This window comes from Ambystoma mexicanum, chromosome 1p, assembly GCF_040938575.1.
Source record: "Ambystoma mexicanum isolate Mex_15411 chromosome 1p, UKY_AmexF1_1, whole genome shotgun sequence".
Classification (NCBI taxonomy): Eukaryota; Metazoa; Chordata; class Amphibia; order Caudata; family Ambystomatidae; genus Ambystoma; species Ambystoma mexicanum.
In genome coordinates this window covers 1347047034-1347064035 of record NC_090921.1, presented here as the reverse complement: position 1 = coordinate 1347064035, position 17002 = coordinate 1347047034, and the positions used below count along the sequence as shown (strand labels likewise).

General features: G+C 44.4%; 1 protein-coding gene across 1 annotated transcript in view; it reads right to left on the bottom strand.

The window, feature by feature from the left end:
* RASIP1 (Ras interacting protein 1) overlaps positions 1-16793 on the bottom strand; it is a 263056-nt gene extending 246263 nt beyond the window's left edge. The window contains exon 1 of the mRNA XM_069607023.1: positions 16287-16793. The gene's annotated coding sequence lies outside the window, so the exon portion shown is untranslated. The remainder of the gene's footprint in view (positions 1-16286) is intronic.
* Between the last annotated feature and the right edge of the window lie 209 nt (positions 16794-17002).

Below are 17002 nucleotides of genomic sequence, written 5' to 3'. Positions count from 1 at the left end.
CCTGGGAAAATAAAAGAAACTTCATTTTCAGCCGCACAGGAAGCGCTTTACTTTTTGAGTTACAAAGTGTCAAATATCTATAATTCAAAGAAACTTCAGCCCTCTGGGCCTATGTCAATGTCAGTGTATCTGTGTTCAAACAAATTGCTGCCTACAAGAAACTAACTATGGCTGTAAAACAATATTGGGAAGTCAGATGGAAATACCGAATATGAAAGAAAAATGCAGGCTTTCACCACATGTCAAAATGGGCTTTTGCAAACAAAAGAAGAAAATTCCAGTTTTAAAATTACAAATGTTAAAAACGTATCCTTGCCTACCTGCTGCTTCTTCCTATGCACTCAGAATTCGATTATATGTGGGTTGAGGGAACATTGCAGGGGGAAACCTTAATCCTAATTCAAAAAGTGCTCCTCTTCAATTGTGCTTTGGATATGTTCATGTAGAAAATTAACCAAGTGTAGTTCAGTAGTTTTTATTGTAATTATCACTGCATTGGTGATTGCAGCCCAATATAAAAATGTGTGTGATTTTTGTGACTTTTAAAAATAAATAAATATTGTATCTTCACCAACCGGCCTGGTTCATGGTCCATTGTGACCCGGGGTATTTTTAAAATGGGTGTGAGACGGGTTGGATACCGGCTCAATTTGAATCCATTGAAATTTAAGAAAAAGCTTTCCTTTTGAGCATCACATCCCAGGCTAAGACCAAGTGTCCTGATCCAGAGTCTGATGCGCGATTGGAATCCTAAACAAATGGGTGAGCAGCCGAGCTTGCATTTGTTTTAGTACTAGATTCAATGTGCTAAACATTGCCATACTCGAGATCAAGAATCCCAAGTATTTCATTTCATTTAGTTTCTCTAATCTTTGTTTCCCTATAAACCATGCTTCTTATTGTCTCACTTTTTTGTTAGTAATAACCATTATGGCCGTTATTTTGGAGTTTATGATTAATTTAATATTTTTCAGGTACTGTGTCAAAGCTGTTATAGCTCTCTGCAGTCCTATTACTGTTTAATCAAAAAGAAGTAGATCTTCTGCAGGATACCATTGGTATTTTCAGATTTCCCAATCTTGGTGGAAGGTTATTAAAGCCCTCCAAGCTGTCCACAATATCGGCTAGATATAAATTAAAAAGACAGAGGGCAAGAACGCACCGCTGTGTAACGCATTTATTTGTATCGATTGGGAATCCTACTTTGCTGAAATTATCCAGCCGTACCTGGATATTCAAACCAGTGTGTAATTCCACCAAATGATGCAGCAGTCCACCTTGAACACTCCAGCCATCTAACTTGCTCCAGAGTCTGTTCCAGTCCACTGTGTTGAAGGCACAGGCACGATTTATACTTGCCATACACAGGGGATGAGACAGTTTAATCAAAGCTCTTGCCTTAAATAACTGTACAACTAGCCCATGTAGTGTGGTACCACAGGTCTTCAGAAAACCTGTTTGTTATTTCATGGGTTTACCAATACCATTTGCCCTTTCTGTTAGATCTTGTAATACAGACCAGTAAAAATCCAGGATTGTGATGATCTATAATTTCCTGGACATCTCAAGTCCCCTTTTTTTAAATATTGGTACCACACAGGCTTTCCTCCATGCTTCGGGTATAACCTGTTGTAATGATAAAAGAATACACAGTAACACACCCTCTTTGCATTTGACACTTATTTTATGTTGAGGATCAATTCCACAAATGTGATCTAGTCCCAATTTGTATTGCTAAAATATGTATTCATGAATTTGTTCATACATAAAATGATATCTTTTTCTAAACACATTTCATCTAAATTGTACATGTAATCACCATTGATTGCTAAATTGTGAATACCAAACACTGTGAACCTAAATTCACTTAATCAAACTACACCATTCATTCTCTCTCTGCTTCATTCATAATGTACCAAGTTTGAACATCTTAAAAAAGTCAACAATTCGCCTAAAGTGCAAAGTGCTATCCAAGCCATTAATGCACCATTATTTTCTTGATGGCATGTATCCTTCCAATTTTTGATACCAAAATAAGCCTTATTCAATTGAAGAAACTATTGCACGCTTGAGTCAAAAAGGAGTTTCAAAATCATTGACTCGAGTTTTGGTTGAGTAATCTATCTGCATTACATAAACCAGCCATCTTCAGGGCATGCAAATTTGGTCTGCATGGATGTTTTTCAATCTTCAACACAAACACAAACATTTTCACCTTAAAAACTGTATGAAACCATTTTAGCTTGTTCAATTAATCCAAGATGTTTTCTTTATTGCACATTGCAAACTAGATTGCATGTGGCAGTGCCACTTCCAAACTCAACCACCTCTCATCTCCCCAGCCAATATCTCACATGCTGCCCTTTGGCAGAAAACACCTGACCCAAGACAACAGCCCAAAGATTGCTGTTAGAGTTATACACCAGATTAGGCACTCTGTTGAGGCCAGCTACTCTAAACTCTTTAGATCTCTTTATTGAGATTTTGAGGTCGTCAGTATGCCATACTCGGTCCCAAATGGCAAAATTCTCCTTTTCAAAATTGAGACTAGTTTCTTCTTTCATATGGAATTTAACAGTCGTATATTCACTCCATACTCCCTCAGAAATGACATTTTCAGAAGCCTCTTGACACCTTTCCTTTTTTCCCATCTATCTTATTGATGGCTTTCCAAAACTTTGCTGAGTTGAACTTTATGACATAGCTCAACATTTCCAGAGCAGCTCGATTATCTTTATTGCTCCTGTAGAATTAAATCCAGTTTTGGAATTGTTTATGTTTTTTTATTGCCTCCTCTTTGCCAACTATGCATGTATCTTTCTTTATTAGCTTTCGAATTTCATGCCTTAGGTCACTTTTCCTACTTCGTACCAATGGATCAAAACCTCCCCTTCCCAAAAATCCAGTATGCTTAACTTTCTAAGATTCGTTCAACACTTTTGTTTTAAAGTCTTACAAGAGTCTGAACCAATCTGGTCAAACCGCCTAATTTTCCATAATTTTCCTGTGTTCTATCAGATAATTATTCAGCTTGGTTAACATACTCTTGGTTCAATTGACTCTATTCCTATTTGGACCAGTCTTCAAATTTATCAGAGCCATACTTGTTACAGACCTATATACCCAAAGAGAAAATCTTACTGAGGGATAAGCATAATCGCTTACAGAACATTGTATGACACTCAAACTGTTTATACACCTCAACAAATTCACTGAAACGTATATGTAATCTATGGTAGATTTGGTTTACCCTCTACTCAAAGTATGATTACCTTCATAATCTCCGGGAGTGTTCCCAATCAACTTGTGGAGGCCATAACGGTCCATTACTACCCCGACATCTACTACCACGTTCCTTGGGTGCAAGTTGCGTTTTATTCACATTTCCAGTTTTTCCTTTTCCTCCTGCTCCCCTCCTTCCCCTCATAGGAACCTTTGTCTTTGTCCTCTGCTCTACAATTAAGATCCCCCATCAGGATCACTCCAGCAGAACCTCTCCTACAGTGCCCTTCTGACAATACGTCATTCACAAGGTCAAACAGAGCTACTTTATCTGTTCCGTAGGGGTTCCAATATACATTAATTAGTAACAGTTCATTTGCCAGCTTGGAGGTCATTTCAGTCAATAAATAGCCCTTCAATGTACGGGCAAAAGGAATTTCTCATTCAAAACATGGGGCACCCACTCGGCCGACCTAGCTACCCCTTAGCAGCATCCTTTAAAATCAGAGTATAACCCTCTAGTTTCGGGGTCTCCATTAGCCATACCTCCTATAATGCTACTATTTCAAAATTTGTAAGATGGGGGCATCACTAACTGGGTTAACAATGCTGTTAAAACCCCTACTATTCCACAACATTAATGTAACTACTTCAGGGTTTTTCCCTAAAGTAAGCAATGAGGCTCATCATGGGAGGAAACAAGGGCCGCAGCCAGCCATGACCAGTCTTCCATAGACCCCTTAACATTTTCCATGCCGGGTCCTACTTTCAGCAACCACCTTCAGTTTCACTTATAGTACATTTTAGTGAAGGAATTGACTGGGTCTCTCTCTGAGTATTCTCTCCCTCCACAAACATTGTCGAGACCCTACCCAGCTCGCCTTCATAAGGGAAGATATAATAACCCAATTCTGAAAGAGAACATGCTTAACATAGTAGCAAATCATAGATCGGTTTACCATGGATATGCAATAAAACGATAAACCGTCCTTTCATTGACAGATTTTTCGATGTCATTTTTGCCCAAAAATTGTCATTAAAAAAACTCATCGAAATGTATATGAGGGTATGGGACTAAAAGGGGCAGGGGGATTGGGATGGTGGGAACAGTAACAGGTGAAGAGGGGCTTAGAGGGGGAACCACCCAAATTTAAAAAAATATGCCAATTACTTTTTTCAAAGGATTATTTTTGGCAAAAAATCAATCGAAAAAACTACTGTCAATGCACAGACCATAAGGTGAGCTGAATTGTACTTTAAGATGGCTATTGTAATTCCTCTGTCTTTGGACAACTGGAAAAGGCATTGTGGGAACCCAGCTAATGCACAAAAAGCCTTGCATCACCCTCCCACTCCTTTCTTCCTGGACCAGTTCCTCACTGGACTATTAAGGACGGCCTCTACAGTGACCCAGAAGATCTTATTGTTGAGAGAAATCAGTTATAGAATTCAGAGAGGCCTCAGGGAGACTCCGAGAAGTCATTGTTGTGTAAGAGCATGGTAAAACCATGGAATGAGTACGGTTTATAGCGTTTCAGTAAGCACGGAAAACGACAGACTGAATGGGTGTGCTAGTCCTTATCTACCCCCCATATCTAAGCTGATACATGATACGCTAACACTGGGCCTCATTACGAGGTAGGTGGTAAGGGATTACCGGCACCGGTAAGGACACCGGTGCTGGAAATCCCTTACCACCCTATTCCGAGGTCTCTTAGCGGGTCCCTTCCTTAACGCCTGGTTTTACCAGGCGTTATGGAAGAGACCCGTTAAGGTACTTCAGAGCTAATAACGGTACCGCAAATTGCGGTACCGTTATTAGCTCCATCCCCATTCCCATTGAGCCCTATGGGGGCTCGAATGGGAATGGGGAATGGTTCCCAGAATGGGGACTTACCGAGTCCTCCAAGGTTGGAATGACCAGGTAAGTCCCTATTTCGGGAACCCAGACCCGGAATGCGGAAAGGGGGTAGCCATGGTGCTAATAGCACCATGGCTACCTCCTACCTCGTAATGAGGCCCACTATATTCAAATCAAGTTGGGAGGCCAATGGAGCCAAAATCCACTAACAAAGTCTGTACAGATGTGTTGTGAGAACGGACAATCTACTGTGAAAGGACTTAACATGAAGCATATATTTGAAGGGTATCTAGTGAAAATGTAGCCAACAAAAATGCAGTCAGTGAAAAGGGTGAGGTGAAAATACCTCCGCAGTGAAAACATTGCCAAGCAAAAAGTAGTCAATAAATGCAGCTGAAAAATAGTCAAAAATGTAGTGCTGCTAGGGTAATTGTTAGTGCCAAGAGGGTGTTGTGGGCTTGTGATTGCCTAGTTTAGGGTTAGGATAAGAGTTAGAGTAAAGATGTTTGGGTTTGGTTAATCATTAGGGCCAATTAAGTGTCATGGTTATTGCTAGGATAGGAGTTATTGAAACACTAGAGCTAATAGAGTTCTAGTTTGGATAGGTTTTCAGGAAAGGGATAGGGAGGTTGGAGAGGGCTGGTGATGTTGGTAAAGGATAACGGTTAAGGTAAACCTAGAGGTAAGTGTAAAGTAAGCGTTCGGATAAGTGGCCGAGTTGCAGGGAGGGCAAGGCTAAAGTTAGTATTAGAACAAGTGTTTTGGTTAGGGCAAGGGCTATGTAATTTGTGGCAAGCTTTGATGGGGTTGGAGATAGGTTCCCTGTGAGTAACATGCCAATAAAATGCTTTAGTGCACTGAAGGGTTAGCATTCTGTAAGAGTTCAGGGTAAAATAAGGGTTGTAATTCGAGTTAGGGGAAGGTTTAGGAAGGGAGTTAGGGTGATTGTAGAGGTTTCATTTGAGGTTTGGGTCATATTTAGGGTTACAGCCTTGTACCTTTGCATTCTTAACAATAGCTTTTTTGGCGACCTTAGTACTGGCAACATTTACACCCTTTGGATTGCTTGTATTGAATGGCATTTTTTTAAATGACTTTTTGCTAACTACATTTCCACATGAATACATTTTCCTGGGACATTTTCCCATAGAACCATTTGAAGCATTATGGCTGCAATCCACAGGTCTGAGAGCTCCCACGGTGCATGCCTGTGCCACAGAATATCTATTTCCTTATGTTCTTGCTGTTTACACCTGAGCGCTGCAATAATGAGAATGGATAGTGGGGACCAGGTTGAGGGGATGTGATATTATGCTCCCTGCAAGAATCAAGTTTAAGATGGGTCCGTCGGGAGTTTTAATGCTATGGGGAAAATGTCCAAGGGATGCAAATTGTTGTATAAAATGCATTTTTTGTTTTGTTACTTTATTTTAAGCATATGATTTGAAGGCGTGTTGAAACAACAGACACTGCATTCAATTGTTTCTGATGTTTAGCCCTGGTCTTGACAAAGGCCGATTACACTATTATTAGCCCTATGCCGCAAACATAATCGACCTACCTTGAAATGGCTTAAACCACAGACTCCTACACAAATACTGCTTTCATAGCTATCCATCTATACAACAATATCAACACAAAACATAAAAGTACTATACTAGGTATGATTTGTATATTGTTGACCTTCTGATTGTGTTTTACTTTCTGCCTTTTTAGATTTTTTGTAATGAAATGTATTTGATTTAATCCACGATGCAGGGCATTCTTGCACGCTGTTTCTTCGAGTTGACCCCGCCAGAGAACGTTGCACGTTCCTAGCCCTATTTTATGAATGTGTTTCCCCTAGAAACAATATGTTAAAGTGTTAGATGCTTCAGTGGCAGGCTTGGCAAACACACTCACTTTACCCCCTCTTTAGTCTGCTGACCAACACGCAAGACATAACTGTGTGTAAAAACATGCTGTCTAAAATGTGCACTATACAAACCGGAAAATACAAAAAGGCCTCCGCAAAAACAAGTAAAAAAAGAAAAACTAAAGGGTCAAAGTCCAGCAGCGACGGTTATAGGGGCTGCTATGGGTTTGTTCCCAAGTTCAAGGGGTGGGCCTATGACAGCCAGTATAGCTATCATGCTACTGGAAATGTCCACCCATTTAGGGCAGTTAGTTATTTGTAAATAGGAAGCTATAAAATAAACATTGAAATGTTGAAAAAGCAGCCATATAGCAGCCATTGTAAGTCTGTTCCACTCCAATGCCTGCAAGTGACTTGAAATATTCAATGCTGCATTGCATAATGGGTGTTGCGATGAATCACTGGACTGCAACCTAAAATCTCCTCCCATGTGGCTAGGGGAAATCAGCTGCTACCTGATCCTAAACCTGGGGGTGTTATTATGAGGGAGGATCATATGGGAGCAGATGGCCGTTAAGGGGAAGTGGTGACTCCTTTGGGAGGGACGCACTAGTTGTCCTCTTGTGAGGACAAGGGCCCTATATTTCTCAAATACTTAATGACATGCTTTCACTGTACAAGTCCCTCCCATGAAACAACCCAAACACAGAATAAGGTTTCTACCTTGGGGTTTCATGAATTCAATGTGACGCCCTCTAATTATCAGGACTTTATTTTAGGTAGAAGTTCTAACGTCAATGTTAAATAACAAACCATTTATCTAACACCTACTAACTCTGATGACTCTCCGTTCACAAAGCAATCGAAACTAAATGGATATAAAAGACCCAAAATCCCTATGGACTTCAGGATCCATAATGCCGGTGGTCTTGGGATGAGGAAGAGGGACCAAGAGTTAGTAAAGATCAGAAGTTCTATTGAAACCAATGTGCAGTCTAGTTGTTGTAAAGTAAGGCACCTGAGCGGGATATTTAAACTTGAGAATGAGCCCCAGCTGAGAGAAGTGGAAAGAGTAGCAGAGGCACAAGCTGTCAGGAGAGAGGCCACCGAAGCAGAAAGAAAAACACCAGCAGAAGCTGATGCAGGAAGAGAAGGTGTGTGGTTTTGCAGAGTGCGTGCAGCTGGAAGCAGTCATGGATGGCAGCGATGAGAGAAGCCTAGCGGTGTGTTAGACATGGTCCCAACCCGATGTGAGCTTCTCAGATGTGCGGGAGGACGCAGAGACTCAACAGAGACTGTGGAGCTCCAGAGAAGAGCCGTGCAAAGCTGAGAACAGTATGGTCAGACCGCAGAAGGACCCCCACAGCAGCTAGCAGCAAAGCGGAAACGTTGAAGGAGACTGGTGAGTTGGCCTGGAGTGAAAGGTAACCCCGGGCGCTCCGAGAACATATTGCAGTATGCAATTCTCCTTTTCTGAGATATCAATTTGGGGATACGTGTAACCCACATTGTAAGTACTGACAATGATTTTCTGAGTGTTCTTCTCCAGGACAACCCCAATAACTTTGGGGTCTCCTCACTGAGGGCGACCTTTCCTATGAAGCACCCCTTTACCTGTTGGTTCAAATGAAAGAGCAAAATGACCACCAGGTAAACACCAAGCTTTAAGAAGAAGGATGGGTTTTAGTACCAATAATCTAGCAGAAGGGAAAAACATTAATTAGAGCAACACTGAACTGTGAACCACTGGGCGCAAAGCCAAAACCCTTCAAGAGGTCGACTGGTGGCACAAAATCTGTATGGTCACTCTGTGGGGCAAGAAGAGACAAGGACGTGTAACATGTACCAAAGTAAAAGAAAAAAGTCCAATCTAAGCTAGGTGAAAATAAGATTACCTAATGTGTTATTGTAGGTTCTGTGGTAGCTGAAAGAGTCGGAGCAGGAGTCCTGGAGTTGAGGGATTTAGTAGGATACAGGAGGAAAAGGTACTAGATGTGGAAGGGAAGGATAGGATGTTAGTATGGTTAAGGGAACTACCCCCGGGCGGAACGAGGATGCACTATTGACATTTGCAGTGCACAGTGATTCCAGTTGCAAAGTGTCCAAACTCCAGTGCACAAAGAAGGTCCACAGAACACAGTAATTCCCACTCTCCATAAACCCACACCAGGAACAGAAGGCAAAGAAAACCAGCAGAAATGGGTTAAGGGGTGTTCCAATAGGCAATCTGTATGACAGAAGCAAAGTTTGTTTATCTGGGTAATCACAAAAGAAGGTGTCCAAAATGTAATCCAATAGCAGGTTTAGGAGGCAGAAACAGGCCAAATGAATCAAAAAGGGCAATCAACTAGTAACCGAACGTCGGGGTACTTACTTCAATTAGAAGCACTGCCACCATGGAGCTCACGTTCTTTGTGATTCTGGAGAGTCAGGAGTGACGTGACAACATACCACTGTACGTCAGGTACCCATGGCAATGACTGAAGCCTTTGGACGTGAGAGCATGGAAGCTGGCATACATTGTGCATGCTTACAGCATTGATGGAGTTGCCATGGCAACCGCCAAGAGAGCAGGCAAGAGAACAAAGAACTTTGCTGTTTGCCTAGTGGGTGATTGTTTCCAGCGCGAGTCATGGCACACATTGACAGCAGCCATGAGGCTATTCAGAAGCAGTAAAGAGATAAGGGTGCAATCCTCCTTTTCTGAGATTTTAAATTAGGGAAACCTGAAGCCCACATTGCCAAGAGCCTATCCAGAAGTATAGAGGCAACTTGGGCACAAGTCTCCTTTTATGAGATATCAACTTAGAGAAATCTGTAACCCTCATTGCCAGCAGTCAAGCGACTATAAAGACAGGCAATCATTGTCCAACTCTCCTCACAAGGGACACTGGTGTTGAGAACGCTGGAACAAACATTGCCACTAACAGAAAAGACCAATTCCGATTGTAGGAGTTTTTCTTCCTGGCAGGCGAGTACACCAGGAAAGGGATCAGGTGTAATTAATGCTGGCAGGCAAATATACCAGAAAAGAAACAGTTGTTTTGAAGAAATGTGGTTGTGGCAGAAAGGTGTTGTGGGAAGAAACTGTTAACTTTACCATCTGACAAATTGTTGTGTAACAAAAGACATGTGGGGCCTGATTCACAGAGCATTTTTCAATGGTTTGTGCATTATAAAATGCTTCTGTGACTCAGGCCCTTAATGTGTTATACCGACAAAGGTATTCCATTGGAAGTATACTGCGTTATCCTTATATCCGCTTTACATCCTGGAAAGAGCACTTTGTGGAGGAAACATTTGCTTGTAGTTTGGACCTTTATTTTGGAACAGATTTTTTTGTGAAAGAGAAATTTACTTTACCAAGTGGAAGAACATATTAAATGGAAAAGACATTTTCAGCCTCATCACAAATTTTCACAGTAACCCTTAAATGCAGCGGTGATGCTATTACCGCCGCATTTAAGGGTCTGCCAAATCATGGGTTTGGCTTCATTCACCCCCAACTCTGAGCCGAGGGTAAATGCGCAGGAAAAATTCCCATTTTCGGGCGCAATTAGTGCTGCGATATTAGAGCGCGCTAATTGCACTAAAAATCCCCCATTGGGTCAAATAGACCCAATGGGGAATGGGGAATTACCGTTACCACTGAACCCGTGATTCAGCGCTAATAGCGCCAGAGGGTTTGGCGGTAATGCTATTAGCCCGGGCGGTATCCCGGCGGTAATACCGCCGGGATACCGCCCAACTCGTGATGAGGCCCTTTGTGTTAAACTGGGTAGAACTTTGTTGAATACAATTCTCTGCAAAGGACTTCCTGAATTGATCCAGGGGAAGGGAACCACACCCTGGTCACAAGGAGTACTTGGGGGAAATCATAGGTTTGAACTTTTGCACGATTATGTTAAACTGAAATCAGATCTATTTACCTTGTACACTCTCGTTATATGTATTAGTGTGAGGGCCAGATACATTAAGGACACTAGGTCATCTTTCTTTAGTTTTAGGTTGCCAGGTAGGAACTTTCTTGTTAGGATAGGGATAGGTGGGCATTTATCTCACCCCTCTTTTTTTTTTAAATAAAAATGTCAAACATTGAGAAAACTACAACTCTGCGTCCATCTCCCATTTCTGAACCCTCACAGTGTTAAATAGAATATCGGTAACATAGCTAACCCTCCTTCCTTCCTATTGGGTGGGACCCTAGTGCATAAATTGCTTTGAAGCGCTAAGACATTTTGTTTCTACATGGTTCATGAGGGCTTTGCTGCATCTAATATGCTTTGATGGCAATGTTATACACCAAAATGGCACTCCTGCCAGATGTGAGATGACGCTCAACATCTGACGTTGAAGAGAGGTTCCATCAAGAACAGTACTTTTTTTCTACCTCAATTTATACATGACTGTTTTGAGGTTCAGGTGCCTAGCCCAGTTGCCTTTGTAGAGGATTTTTTGTGCCCTTTAAATTAGAGGATTTCAGCCTTCAAATTGTTCCAATGTCCGAACGCATTTGCAGATACAACTGGGCACCCAAAGCCTTTACATTCTGTACATAAAGGCTAACACCTGGCATTGTGCATATGTTGCATAGCTTATAAAGTCTGTTTTGGGTCCCTCAAATGCAATTCAAAAACCTGAAGGCGATAAAAAATCAAATATTATGTCAAATACATAGCCTAAATAAGACCAGACCACACTGGTATTAAGGAGCATCAAACTCAACACATTTCCTGTTGAAATACCATGTGCTCAATAAAACATTTTTAAAAATTGATTTACATGTAATCTACATATTTACCAGAGTGTTTCGGGGCAAAAGGTCCTCCAACTTGAAAATTATTGAGCAATGAGACATGTTACATAGGCACACAGGACTTTCTGTCTCAAAGTATCCTTATAATTCTTTACAATAACACATGTTTTTATATAGGAGTCTATGTATTGCAGTATTGCATCTTGATTGTGGTGTCCATCAGGGTTCGGCTCTTTCCCCTCCTCTCTTTAATCTCTATATCTTACTCCTTATTAAGATTACACCCTCTTTTGGTTTTCAGTGTTTTTCGTATGCCGATGATACACAAATCTTGGTGCGGCTTGATCTTTCTGTGCCGGCTACTGGAGCGTTGTCGCTTATGCCTCCTGGCAGTTCACTCCTGGATGGGTAATAACTGGCTGTGTGTCTTAATGGGGATAAAACGGAGGTGCTCATATTTGGGTCATCGCCTGAATCCTCAGGGTGGTCCTCGACTTTCTGGCCACTGGAACATGGCCCTCTTCCCCAGCCTTCCTTGGTTGTCAAGAACTTAGGCGAGAAGTTCTCGTCCTCGCTACCCATGCAGGATCAGATTGGCACTGTGTGCCAGTCGGTTCATTTTAAACTACGGACGCTGCATACAGTTTGCCTTACCTCCCTGTCCCCCTTTGCCCTGTGGTAGTGTCCTCTCTTACCTCAGGGTCACTGGACTACCGTAATGCTCTGTTTCTGGCACAACCTGCCTTCCTCCTTCATCGGTTACAGCTGCTCCAGAACACGGCTGCTAGATTGGCCATTGACGCTGCCCGCTGGTCCTCAGCCTCTGGAATTTGTAACTTTTAGCATTGGCTTCCGGTGGCAAAACGAGTCAAGTTTAAATCTATATGCCTGGCCCATCGAGCCTTCTATGAGACAGGCCCAGAGTATCTGCAGGTTGAATTCAGACACTATGTTCCATCCCGTTCTCTTCGCTATTCTACCTCCCTGCAGATCACGGTGCCTCAGTTTAGGTACGCCTGCGTGGGCGGTTGATCTTTCTCTGTGGAATTCAAATCCGCTGCGTTTTTGTGAGACCACTGATCATCTCTCCTTTAGGCAGGCTCTGAAGACCTTCTTGTTCTCCGCCTAAGCTCTTTCCCTGCTGTTAGCGTTAGCTTTGCGTTTAGTTTCCTGCCCGAGCGCCATGATGCCCTTGTTTGTGAAGAAGCGCTATACAAATTTGGATAACATAACATATGTGCCAGGATACCCGGGTTCCACTTCCAACCTGGTTTTCCCACTAGACATCCTGCGTCTTGCAAAGGTCTTGTTGCTGGGGCCTTCGCTAGGGGCAGGCTGGAACGCTGACCGTAGGCGGCAAAAGCCTCTTGGCCTGATGCAGAAATGTCTCCAGGGTCGGCCTGTTGATGAGTTAGGGTAGCATGACTGCATAATTAGGCACCCCCATCTCCTTCCATACCAGTTTAGGGTCTTTGTCAGGCAGCGAGAAGGCCGGCCTGCTTGTGGAATCGCACTGCGCTGCTGCACTTCGTCCTCTTAATCCAAAAGGTGGAAAGCCCCGTGGACGCTGTCAAGTTGACAAGTCTAGTATGTTTGTTTGTGCATTTATATAGCGCTACGAACCCTCAGCTATCTGAGCGCTGCTTATTTCCCACGGTGTGCGGTGCTCATTTATCGACCTCGGAAGGATGAGAGGCTGAGTTTGGCCCTGCCGGGATACGAACCTGCATCAGCAGGCTCTGCACGGATGTCAAAGCGAGCGCTCTACTCGCTGTGCTATCTGACCGGCTGTGGGTGTGATGCAGCAGATGCGAGTGGCGCAGGGCGTAGCCGGTGTTTACGTGGTGCCATTTTATGCAGTTATACTAGCTAGGAAGGTGTGCAGACTACCTGCACCTGGTAGTATTGTGCGACTCACTCAATATATCTCTGCATACAGGAACACTGCACTGCACCACTTGGGACTGGCTGGGTTTATTTCTCCTGAAAGGCACTTAAACTACATCCACTTCACATCTAAAATGTGTGTGTGGTTGGGGGAGTGTGATGGACGAGGGTTTGGCGGGGTTGGCGGCACGCTTTCCTTTTGTTAGCCATCCCAACCGTTTTTCAGTTTGGATTGCAATAACGGTCTTAAATTCCAAATGAGCCAATTGCAAAGGGGGCTGGTGGGAGGGCGGCGGGGATGAGGGAGAACGGAAGAGACATGCATATGTATAGGTCAGTAAAATGAACCCCAATCTACAGGTGTTGCCCTGCTCTCAACCCAAGACGGACTGGCCTATACCGAGAAGTGAAAAATAGGCATGACTGTGCAGAGCCAGTCCCATGTCTGGCCAGGCCTAGCCTGTGGCTGACTATTCCCCGGTTCCCCAGCCCTACAGCCCTTCCAGAATGATCTGTCGGCTGGTAAATCTCCCTTGATCATTCTAGACTTGCTGCCTGTGCAGTCTCACTGGGGACATGTAGCCAAAGATACGGGCACATCAGTTAGAGAAAGCGCCTACCTGCCACTCTTCCAATGCGCCCTCCTAAGAGAGACGCCCCATTCCATTAGGATGCCTGAGGAGTCGTGGGTCAGGGGCACACTGAGACAGAGTCCTACAGAATCCCAGAGAAACTGGATCACAGAAGAGCAGCGCCTGGGTGCAGGGTGGATCCCCAGTTCACTTGATGAGGTCTTCTTCAATACAGAACCAACTGTAGGCCCCTGCAGCCTCCGTCTTTTCCCCTATTAAGGGAGGGCCCAGAAACACAATTGCGTATTAGAATTGCAAGGGTCTGCATGGCGCACCTGCACCTGATCTGTGTGGTCAAGCCTCCTGACATTGGGGTCAATTCACGCAGAAGTGAGTAGCTTTGACTTAAACCTGGAGAGAGCTATATCCATCGCAACGCGGGGTTGCTTGAGTAACTCTGATTTACAGCTACTAAGTCAAACGTCGGTCAGAGTTACTCACAGTGACTGCTTTGCGATTCAGTCCCATTGTTCTTAGCCTTCTTTACAAATCATTGGAGACCACAAGTGGTGCCGTGGTGACTGTGAGCAAGTCACCCGACCCTGATTTTTTTTGTCGCATTCCAATATTTGTAGTCATGCACTTGTGTATGGTTAGCAACTATTTCCCTTTCCGGTTAATGTATCCTTCTGCTGTGACATCATTGCAGAGGATTATGAAATTCATAATCAAATGCATTCATGGCACTGAATTGGGAGACAGAATTTTCTCGGCCAAGAATGTCCCCCTTTTGGGGTTGCGGAGGAGAGAGGAAATGGGGTACTCTTCATGTTTCTCATAGTTCCTTCAGGCCTCCACTCTACACCCCTGTGAATGCTGTTTCCTAGGCGATAGCGCAGGGGGCAGAAGGACCCCAGGGGGGCATTGAAGGAAAGTAGCTCTCAGGGCAACTTGAGCATCCCTCTCGATGTCTATTAGATGTCACTCGGAACGCCTCCGTGGAATATATTGCCATAGAGGATAGCTACCCATCTACAAGACTTCCATTGTGACTGCTGGCAGAGAAGTCACAAAGAGTCATTCCTGTCGCAGAGAGACAGCACTGTCCGCACTCTACTACCACACAGCCCCCAGGGCTGGGCGCAGTCGACCGGCAGAGGGGTTACAAGCAACGGAACTGCTAAATGTACCTCATGATATTGGAGTGAAGCTGCCCTCCACTGTTTGCCAGTGTCTTGGTATCGAATTGGGAATTAACAGTGTGCCACATACGACATAGGCAACTTATGATAGTGGGAGGCAAAAGGTGGATGAGTTGGCGGGTACACGTTGCCACGGTGTGGCGCAGACTGAAATTGGAACAGAGCAGCAACGAAAAGAGCCTGCGTGCCCTTAGAATGGCCAGTCCGAAGTGAGGAGCCAGAAACTCACCTCCAAGAGCAGACCCCACACTGCTCCCTCTATGGGTAGCCATATTGGAGCCGCGCAGGGGTGGACCGGCCTATAGGGAGATTTCCTGGTAAGCCTCTGCATCATGGGCCTTTATTTCCAAGTTTTCAATGGAACAGGGGCAGTGGGTCACTTTGAAAATTATTTCCAGGGCCTCCTTTGGTTCCCAGTCCATCCCTGGAGCGGAGACTCACTCCTTGATGTTAGGTCTGATGCTATGGTGCACATTTAGACTCTAGACCTATCTCAATCATATGTTTCTGTTAAAATGGTGGTGGCTCAAACTGTGCAAACCAAAGCACTCCCCTGTGATGGTCGCGTCTTTTCCCGGATTTAGCATCCTCGTGTCTCCGCCTGCCTCATTATCTTTGGTCTGGACGCTTCTTGCAGGGGGAAAATGGGCGCCGCTCCGCGGACAAGCCTAGACGCTCTGAGAAGACTTTGGTGAGGAAATGGCGCAGTATAAAAGCACATTAACATCACATGTCATTAGTAGGCCTGGTGATTAAGATGCGCAATTTCTACAACAGGCTAGGCAAGGGGTCATTGCCAGCTGGAAAGTAAACACCGTCGGGTGCATTCTGCACAGGCTATGAAGACAATTAACGGCCGCCCTTTCTCAGCCATGCTGCAATACACCGACCATTAACAAAACAACATCAATCATTGGAAATGGCCACTTACGTCGCGTGCAGGTAGCCCGGTGTGTCCCTGTGACTCGGTCTTCAGCGCGGGTTGCCCTCCACTTCTCAGAACGCCTCTGGCATCTCGTGCAGGACGACTCCCTGGGCTCCCAAATCCAACCAAAGCAGCTCTCTATTGGGCAAAGTAAAGCCACAGGCGGTTTGGTTCCAACGGCCGCTCCATTCAAAAAAATAAATAAAAAATCAGTCCAATCGAAAATATCAGTCCCTCTTTCAAAGCAGTAAAAACGTTTCCGTTATCACTTCATAAAAAGAAAGAGGTCTACGCCCGTCCTACAGGATCGTCACAAAAAGTTCGCTTATGCGCGCGTCGAAATTTCGAGTAAAGTCAGACCGTTCAGGTCTCTCGCTGTCAAAAACCGGGGTTGTAGCCAACGTTTCTGGACTCCTATCGTGCCCTGGTAGGGGAGTTCGGGGGGCGGTCTGTGTCCCGGCGGCAGTGGTTTGTGCAGCAGGGCTGCCTTCCCAGGGTGACAAGCCTGCCCTCCCCACCTAGGCCTCCTCCCTCACTTCCCCTCGGTGCCTCGTCATGTCCCCTCGAGCCGCCTGAACTCTTGCATCCCTTTGTTTTCGGCTGCTATCAAACCTTCCCTCTTCCTCCAACGTCCAAGAGGGTCACTGGGTGCGGATATCCCCTCGGCGTTGGCAAAAAGCAGGCCGAGCCTGGAGGACGGGTGGCGGGCAGGAAGACCAGGG